The sequence below is a fragment of the Pseudophryne corroboree genome, unplaced genomic scaffold (assembly GCF_028390025.1).
Source record: "Pseudophryne corroboree isolate aPseCor3 unplaced genomic scaffold, aPseCor3.hap2 scaffold_388, whole genome shotgun sequence".
In the NCBI taxonomy this organism is placed as follows: domain Eukaryota; kingdom Metazoa; phylum Chordata; class Amphibia; order Anura; family Myobatrachidae; genus Pseudophryne; species Pseudophryne corroboree.
Genome location: NW_026970033.1, coordinates 352845 through 367666, shown reverse-complemented (window position 1 = coordinate 367666; position 14822 = coordinate 352845). Strand labels below are relative to the sequence as shown.

General features: G+C 38.5%; 4 non-coding genes and 1 pseudogene across 4 annotated transcripts; 4 read left to right on the top strand and 1 right to left on the bottom strand.

The window, feature by feature from the left end:
* Window positions 1-59: 59 nt before the first annotated feature.
* Window positions 60-222, top strand: LOC135022508 (U1 spliceosomal RNA). Its single transcript, XR_010219621.1, has one exon. It is a non-coding gene; the product is annotated as a U1 spliceosomal RNA (small nuclear RNA).
* A 674-nt stretch (window positions 223-896) lies between these two features.
* Window positions 897-1060, top strand: LOC135022450 (U1 spliceosomal RNA). The gene has a single exon (XR_010219563.1). It is a non-coding gene; the product is annotated as a U1 spliceosomal RNA (small nuclear RNA).
* A 142-nt stretch (window positions 1061-1202) lies between these two features.
* LOC135022507 (U1 spliceosomal RNA) lies at window positions 1203-1365 on the top strand. The gene has a single exon (XR_010219620.1). It is a non-coding gene; the product is annotated as a U1 spliceosomal RNA (small nuclear RNA).
* Window positions 1366-6334: 4969 nt separating this feature from the next.
* Window positions 6335-6513, top strand: LOC135022666 (U1 spliceosomal RNA; annotated as a pseudogene).
* A 2083-nt stretch (window positions 6514-8596) lies between these two features.
* On the bottom strand, window positions 8597-8759 carry LOC135022531 (U1 spliceosomal RNA). The gene has a single exon (XR_010219644.1). It is a non-coding gene; the product is annotated as a U1 spliceosomal RNA (small nuclear RNA).
* Between the last annotated feature and the right edge of the window lie 6063 nt (window positions 8760-14822).

Sequence of the window (14822 nt, the reverse complement as noted above, 5' to 3'; positions counted from 1 at the left end):
CTCTTTCACTTGACAGGGGGGTGCCCGAACAGCGACCCTCCCCAGCTCTAGCCCAACTCCTACTTACCTGCCAGGTGAGATACTATGATCATGAAGGTGCTTCTCCCAGGGCAAGGCTCACCCATTGCACTCTGGGTGTGCTGCCCCTGCGATTTCCCCAAATGTGGGAAACTTGACTGCATAATTTGTGTTTCCCCTGGTCGGCTCTCGTATAATTCAGATCTCTTTGTCTCAGGTCTCTCTCCAGCCTAGTTTGCTGTCTGTTTCCACTTCTCTTTTCTTCAGCCGCTCCCTTCTATACCCTTGTGCACTATCCTGACTTCTCCTCCCGTCTGCTTACTTTGTGCCTTCCAATGCACAATGCAAACTACAGGTAGTGCTGCAGGGCCCACACCCTTTTACTTGCCTTACAGAGCAGCTCTGGAGCTGTTACAGTGCCCAGCTGCTGCAAGAAATCAGCTTGAATGCTTCAGGGGATGGGGCATGGCCAACATGAGCCCCACACCAAAGGAGGGTGGAGGTGTTTAATGCGAACTAGGGGTCATCCAAGCACCGCAAAAGGCCGCCATGCCCTGCACGCCCCTTTTCTCTTTTCATATGCAGATGAGGGTTGAAGCCAACTTTGACCCACTGCTTGGATGACATCACCATATGCAAATCCATCTGCGGCAGGCCTTCCCCCAGGAATGCTTGCACTAGTTGTTGCATTTGGTTTGTTGTTTGGGGGTGCTTCAGTATTAGGCAGCCTTCTGCCCTCCCATGTTCATCTGAAAATATGTGTTCTCCCTGCAGTTGTTGTCCCCAGATGAGAGTTCCCTTGTGCTGCCTCAGTTGAATCTCTTTAACTTGACAGAGATGTGCCTGAGCAGCGGCCCTCCCCAGTTCTATCCCAAATCATACTTATTTTGCATAGGAGATACCATGGTCATGAAGATTATTCTCCCAGGGTGAGGTTCATTCATTGCATTCTGGGTATGCTGACCCCTGTGATTTCCCCAAATGTGGGAAACTCGACTGCTTTATTTGTGGTAGTGGGGGACTGTGTTTGTGTTTTCCTCTGGTCAGCTCTGGTAAAAGTCAGATTTCTTTGTTTCAGAGCCTTGTTCTTCTTTTGAGAGTTCCCTTGTGCTGCCTCAGTTGGATCTCCTTCACTTGACAGGGGGGTGCCCGAGCAGAGACCCTCGCCAGCTCTAGCCCAACTCCTACTTACCTGCCAGGTGAGATACTATGATCATGAAGGTGCTTCTCCCAGGGCAAGGCTCACCCATTGCACTCTGGGTGTGCTGCCCCTGCGATTTCCCCAAATGTGGGAAACTTGACTGCATAATTTGTGTTTCCCCTGGTCGGCTCTCGTATAATTCAGATCTCTTTGTCTCAGGTCTCTCTCCAGCCTAGTTTGCTGTCTGTTTCCACTTCTCTTTTCTTCAGCCGCTCCCTTCTATACCCTTGTGCACTATCCTGACTTCTCCTCCCGTCTGCTTACTTTGTGCCTTCCAACGCACAATGCAAACTACAGGTAGTGCTGCAGGGCCCACAACCTTTTACTTGCCTTACAGAGCAGCTCTGGAGCTGTTACAGTGCCCAGCTGCTGCAAGAAATCTGCTTGAATGCTTCAGGGGATGGGGCATGGCCAACATGAGCCCCACACCAAAGGAGGGTTGAGGTGTTTAATGCGAACTAGGGGTCATCCAAGCACCGCAAAAGGCCGCCATGCCCTGCACGCCCCTTTTCTCTTTTCATATGCAGATGAGGGTTGAAGCCAACTTTGACCCACTGCTTGGATGACATCACCGTATGCAAATCCGTCTTCTGCAGAACTTCCCCCAGGAATGCTTGCACTAGTTGTTGCATTTGGTTTGTTGTTTGGGGGTGCTTCAGTATTAGGCAGCCTTCTGCCCTCCCATGTTCATCTGAAAATATGTGTTCTCCCTGCAGTTGTTGTCCCCAGATGAGAGTTCCCTTGTGCTGCCTCAGTTGAATCTCCTTTACTTGACAGAGATGTGCATGAGCAGCGGCCCTCCCCAGCCCTATTCCAAATCATACTTATTTTGCATAGGAGATACCATGGTCATGAAGATTATTCTCCCAGGGTGAGGTTCATTCTTTTATTTTTACTTAAAGTACAATAACTTTTACCATTTTAATTTGTTTTAATAGTATATTGACAGTATTGTTTTCTTTCAAAAATCCACTTAATTTTCTTTACCCTATTATTAAAATGGTAATTGACAAAAACAAACTACATTGTCACCATAAGAGCAATACAAAATGTACAAGTGATATATTAAAATCATCTTTCCAGCTTGAATTTCAATGATGCATTGGGGCAACAATTTTGTGAGAAACATCTTCACCCTTAAATAAAGATTTTCTTAATTCCTTACCTGTGTGCTAATTAGATATCACCTTGTTTTCACATTAAACAGACTTCCACATGAGAAAGCAGCAAGTATGCAGTGGCGTTAATGTTTCCTGGTGTCAACCTGTATTATTTCAGTAGATATTGAAATGAGGATGCATCTTGCTGCCTTTCCAATGAAGCAAGTTTAATTTAGTAAAAGGTGAAAAACCATCCCTACAAATATGTTAATCAGATACTTGGCTTTGTGGACACTTTTCAGAGAACAAATTAGTTAGCATAAAAATAAAGCCAGAAAATGAAGAGCTGTTTAATCACTCAATTGGATTTTTCTGCCAGCATATTTCTTTTTCTCTGCAACCCACTGCCAAATTGTGCTTCCTAGCTGTTTTTATAAAATCACTGAATCAAATCTAACTCTGATTACATCAGAGAAGGCCAGGTACCCTACACCATAACAGGGGGTTTGAAATTTTGACTTGTCTACTTAAAGATCACCAAAATCTGATAACAAGGTCAATTAAATCCCTGGGTGGGATTAAACAACCAACCTTTTGGTTAATAGCCTTACACACTAACTGATTGCGCCACAGCTACACTTAGCAAAAGTACATACTGACAAAGGCTAATAAGCATTCATCTAGAACGATTCCTAGAAACATTTTAAAAAGTCAATAATGTGGAGAGTTTTTGTAAGATGTTTCTTCCATCAACCAATGAAGAAACACATTGGTACTTTCCCATGATAAGTGAGTGCTTCAGGACCTCTTGCACTTACATGTGCAGCAGAGTACTGTAATGGAAGCATGCTGGGTCCATAACCCAGAGGTAGGCAGATTGAAACTATCCTCTGCTATATGCATTTTTTTTGTTAATTAAAGTAATCCAAAACTGGGATTGATATTTTTGCTCTTTTATTTTTACTTAAAGTACAATAACTTTTACCATTTTAATTTGTTTTAATAGTATATTGACAGTATTGTTTTCTTTCAAAAATCCACTTAATTTTCTTTACCCGATTATTAAAATGGTAATTGACAAAAACAAACTACATTGTCACCAGAAGAGCAATACAAAATGTACAAGTGATATATTAAAATCATCTTTCCAGCTTGAATTTCAATGATGCATTGGGGCAACGATTTTGTGAGAAACATCTTCACCCTTAAATAAAGATTTTCTTAATTCCTTACCTGTGTGCTAATTAGATATCACCTTGTTTTCACATTAAACAGACTTCCACATGCGAAAGCAGCAAGGATGCAGTGGCGTTAATGTTTCCTGGTGTCAACCTGTATTATTTCAGTAGACATTGAAATGAAGATGCATCTTGCTGCCTTTCCAATGAAGCAAGTTTAATTTAGTAATAGGTGAAAAACCATCCCTACAAAGGTGTTAATCAGAGACTTGGCTTTGTGGACACTTTTCAGAGAACAAATTTGTTAGTATAAAAATAAAGCCAGAAAATGAAGAGCTGTTTAATCACTCAATTGGATTTTTCTGCCAGCATATTTCTTTTTCTCTGCAACCCACTGCTAAATTGTTCTTCCTAGCTGTTTTTATAAAATCACTGAATCAAATCTAACTCTGATTACATTAGAGAAGGCCAGGTACCCTACACCATAACAGGGGGTTTGAAATTTTGACTTGTCTACTTAAAGATCACCAAAATCTGATAACAAGGTCAATTAAGTCCCTGGGTGGGATTGAACCACCAACCTTTTGGTTAATAGCCTTACACACTAACTGATTGCGCCAAAACGACACTTTGCAAAAGAACATACTGACAAAGGCTAATAAGCATTCATCTAGAACGATTCCTAGAAACATTTTAAAAAGTCAATAATGTGGAGAGTTTTTGTAAGATGTTTCTTCCATCAACCAATGAAGAAACACATTGGTACTTTCCCATGATGAGTGAGTGCTTCAGGATCTCTTGCACTTACATGTGCAGCAGAGTACTGTAATGGAAGCATGCTGGGTCCATAACCCAGAGGTAGGCAGATTGAAACTATCCTCTGCTATATGCATTTTTTTTGTTAATTAAAGTAATCCAAAACTGGGATTGATATTTTTGCTCTTTTATTTTTACTTAAAGTACAATAACTTTTACCATTTTAATTTGTTTTAATAGTATTGTTTTCTTTCAAAAATCCTATTAATTTTCTTTACCCGATTATTAAAATGGTAATTGACAAAAACAAACTACATTGTCACCAGAAGAGCAATACAAAATGTACAAGTGATATATTAAAATCATCTTTCCAGCTTGAATTTCAATGATGCATTGGGGCAACGATTTTGTGAGAAACATCTTCACCCTTAAATAAAGATGTTCTTAATTCCTTACCTGTGTGCTAATTAGATATCACCTTGTTTTCACATTAAACTGACTTCCACATGAGAAAACAGCAAAGATGCAGTGGCGTTAATGTTTCCTGGTGTCAACCTGTATTATTTCCGTAGATATTGAAATGAGGATGCATCTTGCTGCCTTTCCAATGAAGCAAGTTTAATTTAGTAATAGGTGAAAAACCATCCCTACAAAGATGTTAATCAGATACTTGGCTTTGTGGACACTTTTCAGAGAACAAATTTGTTATCATAAAAATAAAGCCAGAAAATGAAGAGCTGTTTAATCACTCAATTGGATTTTTCTGCCAGCATTTTTCTTTTTCTCTGCAACCCACTGCTAAATTGTGCTTCCTAGCTGTTTTTTTTTATAAAATCACTTAATCAAATCTAACTCTGATTACATCAGAGAAGGCCAGGTACCCTACACCATAAGAAGGGGGTTTGAAATTTTGACTTGTCTACTTAAAGATCACCAAAATCTGATAACAAGGTCATGGACAGATACCTTATCAGCAGAGATTGAGACCCTAGATAAGGATGCTATGTTATTGACCATAGGGCATATAAAAGATGCTGTCCTATATATGAGAGATGCTCAAAGTGACATTAGTCTACTGGGTTCTAGAATAAACGCTATGTCGATTTCTGCTAGACGAGTCCTATGGACCCGGCAATAGACAGGTGATGCCGACTCAAAAAGGCATATGGAGGTTTTACCTTACAGGGGTGAGGAATTGTTTGGGGAAGGTCTCTCGGACCTTGTCTCCACAGCTACAGCTGGTAAATCAAATTTTTTGCCTTATATTCCCTCACAGCCTAAGAAAGCACCACATTATCAAATGCAGTCCTTTCGATCACAGAGAAACAAGAAAGTACGAGGTGCGTCCTTTCTTGCCAGAGGTAAGGGCAGAGGGAAGAAGCTGCACAACACAGCTAGTTCCCAGGAACAGAAGTCCTCCCCGGCCTCTACAAAATCCACCGCATGACGCTGGGGCTCCGCTAAAGGAGTCCGCCCAGTTGGGGGCACGTCTTCGAGTTTTCAGCCACATCTGGGTTCATTCGCAGGTGGATCCCTAGGCAATAGAAATTGTTTCTCAGGGTTACAAGCTGAAATTCGAAGAGGTGCCTCCTCGCCGGTTTTTCAAATCGGCCCTACCATCTTCTCCCCAGGAAAGGGAGATAGTGTTAAATGCAATTCACAAATTGTATCTTCAACAGGTGGTGGTCAAGGTTCCCCTGCTTCAACAAGGAAAGGGAAATTATTCGACCCTGTTTGTAGTCCCAAAACCGGACGGTTTGGTCAGACCCATATTAAATTTAAAATCCCTGAACCTATACTTGAAAAGGTTCAAGTTCAAGATGGAATCGCTAAGAGCGGTCATCGCCAGCCTAGAAGGCCTTCCCCCAGGAATGCTTGCACTAGTTGTTGCATTTGGTTTGTTGTTTGGGGGTGCTTCAGTATTAGGCAGCCTTCTGCCCTCCCATGTTCATCTGAAAATATGTGTTCTCCCTGCAGTTGTTGTCCCCAGATGAGAGTTCCCTTGTGCTGCCTCAGTTGAATCTCCTTTACTTGACAGAGATGTGCCTGAGCAGCGGCCCTCCCCAGCCCTATCCCAAATCATACTTATTTTGCATAGGAGATACCATGGTCATGAAGACTGTTCTCCCAGGGTGCGGTTCATTCATTGCATTCTGGGTATGCTGACCCCTGTGATTTCCCCAAATGTGGGAAACTCGACTGCATTATTTAATGCGAACTAGGGGTCATCCAAGCACCGCAAAAGGCCGCCATGCCCTGCATACCCCTTTTCTCTTTTCATAAGCAGACGAGGTTTGAAGCCAACCTTGACCCACTGCTTGGATGACATCACTTGCTGCCTTTCCAATGAAGCAAGTTTAATTTAATAATAGGTGAAAAACCATCCCTACAAAGGTGTTAATCAGATACTTGGCTTTGTGGACACTTTTCAGAGCACAAATTTGTTAGCATAAAAATAAAGCCAGAAAATGAAGAGCTGTTTAATCACTCAATTGGATTTTTCTGCCAGCATATTTCTTTTTCTCTGCAACCCACTGCTAAATTGTGCTTTGTGGCTGTTTTTTTTATAAAATCACTTAATCAAATCTAACTCTGATTACATCAGAGAAGGCCAGGTACCCTACACCATAAGAGGTGGTTTGAAATTTTTACTTGTCTACTTAAAGATCACCAAAATCTGATAACAAGGTCAATTACGTCCCTAGGTGGGATTGAACCACCAACCTTTTGGTTAACAACTGAACACGCTAACTGTTTGTGCCTCAGAGACACTTTGCGAAAGTACATACTGACAAAGGCTAATAAGCATTCATCTAGAACGTTTCCTAGAAAAACTTTAAAAAGTCAATAATCTGGAGAGTTTTTGTAAGATGTTTCTTCCATCAACCAATGAAGAAACACATTGGTACTTTCCCATGATGAGTGAGTGCTTCAGGATCTCTTGCACTTACATGTGCAGCAGAGTACTGTAATGGAAGCATGCTGGGTCCATAACCCAGAGGTAGGCAGATTGAAACTATCCTCTGCTATATGCATTGTTTTTTGTTAATTAAAGTAATCCAAAACTGGGATTGATATTTTTGCTCTTTTATTTTTACTTAAAGTACAATAACTTTTACCATTTTAATTTGTTTTAATAGTATATTGACAGTATTGTTTTCTTTCAAAAATCCACTTAATTTTCTTTACCCTATTATTAAAATGGTAATTGACAAAAACAAACTACATTGTCACCAGAAGAGCAGTACAAAATATACAAGTGATATATTAAAATCATCTTTCCAGCTTTAATTTCAATGATGCCTTGGTGCAACAATTTTGTGAGAAACATCTTCACCCATAAAGAAAGATTTTCTTAATTCCTTACCTGTGTGCTGATTAGATATCACCTTGTTTTCACATTAAACAGACTTCCCCTTGAGGAAGCAGCAAGGATGCAGTGACGTTTATGTTTCCTGGTGTCAACCTGTATTATTTCAGTAGACATTGAAATGAGGATGCATCTTGCTGCCTTTCCAATGAAGCAAGTTTAATTCAGTAATAGGTGAAAAACCATTCCTACTAAAGGTGTTAATCAGAGACTTGGCTTTGTGGACACTTTTCAGAGAGCAAATTTGTTAGCATAAACATAAAATCAGAAAATGAAGAGCTGTTTAATCACTCAATTGGACTTTTCTGCCAGCATAATTTTTTTTCTCTGCAACCCACTGCTAAATTGTGCTTCCTAGCTGTTTTTTATAAAATCACTTAATCAAATCTAACTCTGATTACATCAGAGAAGGCCGGGTACCCTACACCATAAGAGGGGGTTTGAAATTTTGACTTGTCTACTTAAAGATCACCAAAATCTGATAACAAGGTCAATTACGTCCCTGGGTGGGATTGAATCACCAACCTTTAGGTTAATAGCCATACACACTAACTGATTGCGCCATAGCGACACTTTGCGAAAGTACATACTGACAAAGGCTAATAAGCATTCATCTAGAACGTTTCCTAGAAAAACTTTAAAAAGTCAATAATCTGGAGAATTTTTGTAAGAAACACATTGGTACTTTCCCATGATGAGTGAGTGCTTCAGGATCTCTTGCACTTACATGGGCTATTAACCAAAAGGTTCCCACCCAGTGATGTAATTGACCTTGTGATCAGATTTTGGTGATCTTTAAGTAGACAAGTCAAAATTTCAAACCCCCTCTTATGGTGTAGGGTACCTGGCCTTCTCTGACGTAATCAGAGTTAGATTTAATTAAGGTGCGCAAGGGCATAGAAGGGAGCGGTTTAAGAAAAGAGAAGTGGAAACAGACAGCAAACTAGGCTGGAGAGAGACCTGAGACAAAGAGATCTGAATTATACGAGAGCCGACCAGGGGAAACACAAATTATGCAGTCAAGTTTCCCACATTTGGGGAAATCGCAGGAGCAGCACACCCAGAGTGCAATGGGTGAGCCTTGCCCTGGGAGAAGCACCTTCATGATCATAGTATCTCACCTGGCAGGTAAGTAGGAGTTGGGCTAGTGCTGGGGAGGGTCGCTGCTCGGGTACGCCCCTGTCAAGTGAAGGAGATCCAACTGAGGCAGCACAAGGGAACTCTCGAAAGAAGAACAAGGCTAGAGGAAGATCTGAGACAAAGAAATCTGACTTTTACCAGAGCTGACCAGAGGAAAGCACAAACACAGTACCCCACTACCACCAGGAAACATTAACGCCACTGCATCCTTGCTGCTTTCTCATGTGGTAGTCTATTTAATGTGAAAACAAGGTGATATCTAATTAGCACACAGAAAAGAAAATTAAGTGAATTTTTGAAAGAAAACAATACTGTCAATATACTATTAAAACAAATTAAAATGGTAAAAGTTATTGTACTTTAAGTAAAAATAAAAGAGCAAAAATGTCAATCCCAGTTTTGGATTACTTTAATTAACAAAAAAAATGCATATAGCAGAGGATAGTTTCAATCTGCCTACCTCTGGGTTATGGACCCATCATGCTTCCATTACAGTACTCTGCTGCACATGTATGTGCAAGAGATCCTGAAGCACTCACTCATCATGGGAAAGTACCAATGTGTTTCTTCATTGGTTGATGGAAGAAACATCTTACAAAAACTCTCCACATTATTGACTTTTTAAAATGTTTCTAGGAAACGTTCTAGATGAATGCTTATTAGCCTTTTTCAGTATATGCTTTTGCAAAGTGTCGCTGTGGCGCAATCAGTTAGTGTGTAAGGCTATTAACCAAAAGGTTGGTGGTTCAATCCCACCCAGGGACGTAATTGACCTTGTTATCAGATTTTGGTGATCTTTATGTAGACAAGTCAAAATTTCAAACCCCCTCTTATGGTGTAGGGTACCTGGCCTTCTCTGATGTAATCAGAGTTAGATTTGATTCAGTGATTTTATAAAAACAGCTAGGAAGCACAATTTAGCAGTGGGTTGCAGAGAAAAAGAAATATGCTGGCAAAAAAATCCAATTGAGTGATTAAACAGCTCTTCATTTTCTGGCTTTATTTTTATGCTAACAAATTTGTTCTCTGAAAAGTGTCCACAAAGCCAAGTCTCTGATTAACACCTTTGTAGGGATGGTTTTTCACCTATTACTAAATTAAACTTGCTTCATTGGAAAGGCAGCAAGATGCATCCTCATTTCAATATCTACAGAAATAATACAGGTTGACACCAGGAAACATTAACGCCACTGCATCCTTGCTGCTTTCTCATGTGGAAGTCTGTTTAATGTGAAAACAAGGTGATATCTAATTAGCACACAGGTAAGGAATTAAGAAAATCTTTATTTAAGGGTGAAGATGTTTCTCACAAAATCGTTGCCCCAATGCATCATTGAAATTCAAGCTGGAAAGATGATTTTAATATATCACTTGTACATTTTGTATTGCTCTTCTGGTGACAATGTAGTTTGTTTTTGTCAATTACCATTTTAATAATCGGGTAAAGAAAATTAATTGGATTTTTGAAAGAAAACAATACTGTCAATATACTATTAAAACAAATTAAAATGGTAAAAGTTATTGTACTTTAAGTAAAAATAAAAGAGCAAAAATATCAATCCCAGTTTTGGATTACTTTAATTAACAAAAAAAAATGCATATAGCAAAGGATAGTTTCAATCTGCCTACCTCTGGGTTATGGACCCAGCATGCTTCCATTACAGTACTCTGCTGCACATGTAAGTGCAAGAGGTCCTGAAGCACTCACTTATCATGGGAAAGTACCAATGTGTTTCTTCATTGGTTGATGGAAGAAACATCTTACAAAAACTCTCCACATTATTGACTTTTTAAAATGTTTCTAGGAAACGTTCTAGATATATGCTTATTAGCCTTTGTCAGTATGTACTTTTGCAAAGTGTCGCTGTGGCGCAATCAGTTAGTGTGTATGGTTATTAACCAAAAGGTTGGTGGTTCAATCCCACCCAGGGACGTAATTGACCTTGTTATCAGATTTTGGTGATCTTTAAGTAGACAAGTCAAAATTTCAAACCCCCTGTTATGGTGTAGGGTACCTGGCCTTCTCTGATGTAATCAGAGTTAGATTTGATTCAGTGATTTTATAAAAACAGCTAGGAAGCACAATTTAGCAGTGGGTTGCAGAGAAAAAGAAATATGCTGGCAAAAAAATCCAATTGAGTGATTAAACAGCTCTTCATTTTCTGGCTTTATTTTTATGCTAACAAATTTGTTCTCTGAAAAGTGTCCACAAAGCCAAGTCTCTGATTAACACCTTTGTAGGGATGGTTTTTCACCTATTACTAAATTAAACTTGCTTCATTGGAAAGGCAGCAAGATGCATCCTCATTTCAATGTCTACTGAAATAATACAGGTTGACACCAGGAAACATTAACGCCACTGCATCCTTGCTGCTTTCGCATGTGGAAGTCTGTTTAATGTGAAAACAAGGTGATATCTAATTAGCACACAGGTAAGGAATTAAGAAAATCTTTATTTAAGGGTGAAGGTGTTTCTCACAAAATCGTTGCCCCAATGCATCATTGAAATTCAAGCTGGAAAGATGATTTTAATATATCACTTGTACATTTTGTATTGCTCTTCTGGTGACAATGTCGTTTGTTTTTGTCAATTACCATTTTAATAATAGGGTAAAGAAAATTAAGTGGATTTTTGAAAGAAAACAATACTGTCAATATACTATTAAAACAAATTAAAATGGTAAAAGTTATTGTACTTTAAGTAAAAATAAAAGAGCAAAAATATCAATCCCAGTTTTGGATTACTTTAATTAACAAAAAAAAATGCATATAGCAGAGGATAGTTTCAATCTGCCTACCTCTGGGTTATGGGCCCAGCATTTTTCCATTGCAGTACTCTGCTGCACATGTAAGTGCAAGAGATCCTGAAGCACTCACTCATCATGGGAAAGTACCAATGTGTTTCTTCGTTGGTTGATGGAAGAAACATCTTACAAAAACTCTCCAGATTATTGACTTTTTAAAGTTTTTCTAGGAAACGTTCTAGATGAATGCTTATTAGCCTTTGTCAGTATGTACGTTTGTAAAGTGTCTCTGTGGCGCAATCTGTTAGTGTGTTTGGTTATTAATCAAAGGGTTGGTGGTTCAATCCCACCCAGGGATGTAATTGACCTTGTTATCAGATTTTGGTGATCTTTAAGTAGACAAGTCAAAATTTCAAACCCCCTTCTTATGGTGTAGGGTACCTGGCCTACTCTGATGTAATCAGAGTTAGATTTGAATAAGTGATTTTATAAAAAAAACAGCTAGGAAGCACAATTTAGCAGTGGGTTGCAGAGAAAAAGAAATATGCTGGCAGAAAAATCCAATTGAGTGATTAAACAGCTATTCATTTTCTGGCTTTATTTTTATGCTAACGAATTTGTTCTCTGAAAAGTGTCCACAAAGCCAAGTATCTGATTAACATATTTGTAGGGATGGTTTTTCACCTATTACTAAATTAAACTTGCTTCATTGGAAAGGCAGCAAGATGCATCCTCATTTCAATATCTACTGAAATAATACAGGTTGACACCAGGAAACATTAACGCCACTGCATCATTGCTGCTTTCTCATGTGGAAGTCTGTTTAATGTGAAAACAAGGTGATATCTAATTAGCACACAGGTAAGGAATTAAGAAAATCTTTATTTAAGGGTGAAGATGTTTCTCACAAAATCGTTGCCCCAATGCATCATTGAAATTCAAGCTGGAAAGATGATTTTAATATATCACTTGTACATTTTGTATTGCTCTTCTGGTGACAATGTAGTTTGTTTTTGTCAATTACCATTTTAATAATCGGGTAAAGAAAATTAATTGGATTTTTGAAAGAAAACAATACTGTCAATATACTATTAAAACAAATTAAAATGGTAAAAGTTATTGTACTTTAAGTAAAAATAAAAGCTAAAATATCAATCCAAGTTTTGGATTACTTTAATGAACAAAAAAAAAATGCATATAGCAAAGGATAGTTTCAATCTGCCTACCTCTGGGTTATGGGCCCAGCATGCTTCCATTGCAGTTCTCTGCTGCACATGTAAGTGCAAGAGATCCTGAAGCACTCACTCATCATGCGAAAGTACCAATGTGTTTCTTCATTGGTTGCTGGAAGAAACATCTTACAAAAACTCTCCAGATTATTGACTTTTTAAAGTTTTTCTAGGAAACGTTCTAGATGAATGCTTATTAGTCTTTGTCAGTATGTACTTTTCGCAAAGTGTCTCTGTGGCGCAATCGGTTAGTGTGTTCAGCTATTAATCAAAAGGTTGGTGGTTCAATCCCATCCAGGGACGTAATTGACCTTGTGATCAGATTTTGGTAATATTTAAGTAGACAAGTCAAAATTGCAAACCCCCTCTTATGGTGTAGGGTACCTGGCCTTCTCTGATGTAATCAGAGTTAGATTTGATTAAGTGATTTTATAAAAAAACAGCTAGGAAGCACAATTTAGCAGTGGGTTGCAGAGAAAAAGAAAAATGCTGGCAGAAAAATCCAATTGAGTGATTAAACAGCTCTTCATTTTCTGGCTTTATTTTTATGATAACAAATTTGTTCTCTGAAAAGTGTCCACAAAGCCAAGTATCTGATTAACATCTTTGTAGGGATGGTTTTTCACCTATTACTAAATTAAACTTGCTTCATTGGAAAGGCAGCAAGATGCATCCTCATTTCAATATCTACGGAAATAATACAGGTTGACACCAGGAAACATTAACGCCACTGCATCTTTGCTGTTTTCTCATGTGGAAGTCAGTTTAATGTGAAAACAAGGTGATATCTAATTAGCACACAGGTAAGGAATTAAGAACATCTTTATTTAAGGGTGAAGATGTTTCTCACAAAATCGTTGCCCCAATGCATCATTGAAATTCAAGCTGGAAAGATGATTTTAATATATCACTTGTACATTTTGTATTGCTCTTCTTCTGGTGACAATGTAGTTTGTTTTTGTCAATTACCATTTTAATAATCGGGTAAAGAAAATTAATAGGATTTTTGAAAGAAAACAATACTGTCAATATACTATTAAAACAAATTAAAATGGTAAAAGTTATTGTACTTTAAGTAAAAATAAAAGAGCAAAAATATCAATCCCAGTTTTGGATTACTTTAATTAACAAAAAAAATGCATATAGCAGAGGATAGTTTCAATCTGCCTACCTCTGGGTTATGGACCCAGCATGCTTCCATTACAGTACTCTGCTGCACATGTAAGTGCAAGAGATCCTGAAGCACTCACTCATCATGGGAAAGTACCAATGTGTTTCTTCATTGGTTGATGGAAGAAACATCTTACAAAAACTCTCCACATTATTGACTTTTTAAAATGTTTCTAGGAATCGTTCTAGATGAATGCTTATTAGCCTTTGTCAGTATGTTCTTTTGAAAAGTGTCGCTGTGGCGCAATCAGTTAGTGTGTAAGGCTATTAACCAAAAGGTTGGTGGTTCAATCCCACCAAGGGACTTAATTGACCTTGTTATCAGATTTTGGTGATCTTTAAGTAGACAAGTCAAAATTTCAAACCCCCTGTTATGGTGTAGGGTACCTGGCCTTCTCTAATGTAATCAGAGTTAGATTTGATTCAGTGATTTTATAAAAACAGCTAGGAAGAACAATTTAGCAGTGGGTTGCAGAGAAAAAGAAATATGATGGCAGAAAAATCCAATTGAGTGATTAAACAGCTCTTCATTTTCTGGCTTTATTTTTATACTAACAAATTTGTTCTCTGAAAAGTGTCCACAAAGCCAAGTCTCTGATTAACACCTTTGTAGGGATGGTTTTTCACCTATTACTAAATTAAACTTGCTTCATTGGAAAGGCAGCAAGATGCATCTTCATTTCAATGTCTACTGAAATAATACAGGTTGACACCAGGAAACATTAACGCCACTGCATCTTTGCTGTTTTCTCATGTGGAAGTCTGTTTAATGTGAAAACAAGGTGATATCTAATTAGCACACAGGTAAGGAATTAAGAAAATCTTTATTTAAGGGTGAAGATGTTTCTCACAAAATCGTTGCCCCAATGCATCATTGAAATTCAAGCTGGAAAGATGATTTTAATATATCACTTGT